The sequence below is a fragment of the Sitodiplosis mosellana genome, unplaced genomic scaffold (assembly GCF_009176505.1).
Source record: "Sitodiplosis mosellana isolate CC-2019 unplaced genomic scaffold, AAFC_SMos_1.0 Smas_scaffold_6150, whole genome shotgun sequence".
NCBI lineage: Eukaryota > Metazoa > Arthropoda > Insecta > Diptera > Cecidomyiidae > Sitodiplosis > Sitodiplosis mosellana.
The window spans coordinates 530532-534134 of record NW_022601391.1 but is presented as its reverse complement, the minus strand read 5'-3'; positions in this window follow the sequence as shown (position 1 = coordinate 534134).

Genomic DNA, 3603 nt, shown 5'->3' with positions numbered 1-3603 from the left:
CAGAAGAGGTAGAAATCGTTTGCTTTTATCTGTCAAATCGAAGCTCACGTTTGTGATTTGCTCATTTTGACCTGAAATTTGTCATTTATATGTAAATCAATTGACACCGAATTTCATCCAAATCGCAATCTGACAAGTACCAAAATGTTTGTACAGGTTCTGGCTACACGACACAAGTCAAAAACTGAACAGAAGCCCACCGCCTGGGTGACCAGTAGAGCGAAAAATGCAAAAAAATGCCGAAAATTTGCCATTTTTTTGGTCATTTTACAATTACCCAGAATGCCTTTTCAAGGCCTGATTGGTTAAAGTTATAGATATTGACGAGCCAAACAAAACCTCATCATCAGTTTTTGCCGAGAATTGGCTGGAAAAATGATTTAGGTCGAAATGTTGCGATCTAAATGGCTTCCGAAATCGCTGTCATGAAAATTTTGATATAAAAACTGGCAGGGTATTTTATATGGTAACTATATGATTTTTTTGGACAAAACCTATTTTTTTGAGGTATATTTTTCGAATCCGGTCGGCAATTTTTTTTGTGGACAACTTTTTTTTTTTGAACCAGTCTAACCCACACACAATTCATAGAATGCAACTTTATACGGATTGAATCCATGCTGAAACATACTTTTCACCGAAAACAAAGTCGAAAAAAAAACACGAACGGAGAAGATGAAAATGGGTTGTGTTCAACTATAAGTGCACTAAACTTTGATATGGCCTTACAATGAAAGCAAAGCACATAGAATCTAAATGGGCCACAAAAAGTCATTTTCTTTGCTATGAAAAAAGAGACGCAGTCGTAAAAAAGTGCTAAAGAACATTTGAGACCAATAGTAAATTAGCAGAAATTTAGAAAAACCTCATAAGAAAATGTTGATTCTTTTTTTCCCCTTTCTATCTTTCTCATTATGTTCATCTTATTTGAATTGAGATATTTTGCATATAATTTGAAATTGCACGGAATTGAAGGGAAAGTTTTATTGGTTTTTTTTTGGTTAAGGTCGAGGATGTGGTGGATAGTGGAACGATATGCAAATCAATCCACCAAATTTCAAGTGTGCGCACGACGTTCACACATTCCACACTATCGAAAATAGGGTTTTCTTAAGAAACTTTTGTCGAAGACGAATTGGATTTGTTTTTTTAGAGAGAAAAAAACAAAAACTAATACACTAGAAAATGCACGCGTGGCTATTTTTAGATCGCATGTTATTTAAAAGAAAAAGTTAAAATAACACCCTTTTTGTGCTTTCAATTTTCTGATTTCGATGATCGGAAACACCTGCTAGCTCTTACACACAACTTATTCTAGCCAAATGATACAAACAAACAAAACTTGTTAGATGACAGAATAAAATGTACTTTATCGCCACAACGTAGTTGATTACACCTAATAAATTCGAGTTGACACCAAACAAAAAAAACTACTAATAATATTTGACAATGACGAAAAAATTATGTAATAAATCTAGAGAAATAACAAGAAAATTGTCTAACAAAAAAATAGCCAACGAACAAAAAAAATGTGTGCATAACTTTTAACACTTTAGTGCGATACTAAACGACGAGAACTCTATATGTGGTGTGTATATCAATTCGGTTCGTCTTACATGCACACAAGCAAAAATGACCTTATGCTGCGCGCAAAACAAGCGGTGTCTCGGGACTCTGGGTGTCACAAAATGACATCACATTTGCACTCTATCATAGTTTTATTTGGGAAGTAACAAAAAAAACACAATAAAATCAAAAGTAGCGAATAAAAATCATTAAGCACTTCTTCATAAAGGAGAAAAAGAAGAAGAGAAGGATGCACTCATGCACTTGTGGTTTTATTTACATGAATTCCGACACAAGTTCAATATCAAACGGATTGTTTTTCATTTTCGTTCTAGGCTTCTATTGGGTCTTATAATTCGAGTAGAAAATTCTATTCATAGTGGATGGGAACCACTGCAAACCAAAACAACCAACCAACAAAAAAAAATTGTTTTCTTTCGCACACAAAATTACTTACATCACCTTAAATACTATATAAGCGAAACCAAAAAACAGAAACAAACACACAAATAGGCAAATATTATTAATTTGTTGATTGTAAACATATTGACGCATTCAAAGATAATAACACATAATTAAATCAACTATCGGTTGGGGAATATTAGATACAAAAAAATATATATAGACATAACATTTTAGATGAGAGAATAAATAAAAATCACGAAAAACATTAGCCTTATTTATTAAGAAATGAAAGAACAACAACAACAAAAAACGTGTAGCAAATTATTAGGTGCTGGTAGCCGTCGTTATAATATAGAACAATAAAAAACAAACAAACAACAAAAGATGAATATTTTGTAAGAAATCAAAATTTTAACATATACATGATATACATTCATACAAATTCGTAGAGCATGTTACAAATTTCTATTCAGTTTGATTTAGATGAAAAAAATTAGCCAAAATGAAATGAGCCAATGATTTATTTACATTCAATCTAAAAACCATCATTGAATTTAAAATTTTATGGTTTTTTTCCGTCATTTTTTTTTTGAGATGGTATTTGGTTTGATTTTTGCCAACATGCAAACGCAGATGATATAAAATAGAAATTTTTTTTTTTTCGAAAATTCGTCCATTATATAAATGTGTTTAAGTTCAGGCGAAAGATTTGAAATGGTACTCGGCGCCTTTAAACTGTACATCAATTTTTAAGTGCATCCAGAGCATTGCTTGCTGAAATTACTGCCGGAATGTGGATTGCTCAAAATATTGATTCAGTGTAAGGTTTAAATTTTCCTATCCGCTCGATAGAGCCTCCATAGATTGAATCAAAAGAGTTTTTCAAAAGAGACTCTTTCAAAAGAATCTTTACGAAAATTTTCAATATTCTGCTACAAATTACGGCTTTAAACTATATTCAAATGATTGGTTTTGATTTATATTTTAATACTATGAAGAAAAAAAACTAAAAAAATTGATTTGTATTAAATTTTATTGAAATTATTGATTTCATTAAAAGATCATTTTGACAATCGTATAAATGTCAAGTATGGCATAAAGTTGCAGTGTATGGTGAAATATCACAAATCATTGTACAACGATTGTCAAAATATCGATCAAACGAAATCAATTATTTTAATAAAATTTAAAACAAATCAATTTTTTTAGTTTTTTTCTTAATAGTATTAAAATATAAATCAAAACCAATCATTTGAATATAGTTTACAGCCGTAATTTGTAGCAGAATATTGAAAATTGTTGCAAAGATTCTTTTGGAAGAGTCTCTTTTGAAAAACTCTTTCGATTCAATCGATGGAGGCTCTATCGAGCGGATGGGAAAAATTAAACCCTGATTCAGTTGGAAGGGTAAATCATTGGCTGAATTGAATTTAGTCAGTGATTTCAAGCATATTATTGGTACTAATCATAGGGCAACATCAAAATCCAATTGAAAAGCATTTATTTCAATTGGATGAATATAAAATGCGATCCACAAACACACACAAAATCTTTTCTCACTCGCAAACATCTGAAGTGAAGCCTATCTCTCTCTCTCTCTCTCTCTCTCTCTCTCTCTCTCTCTCTCTCTCT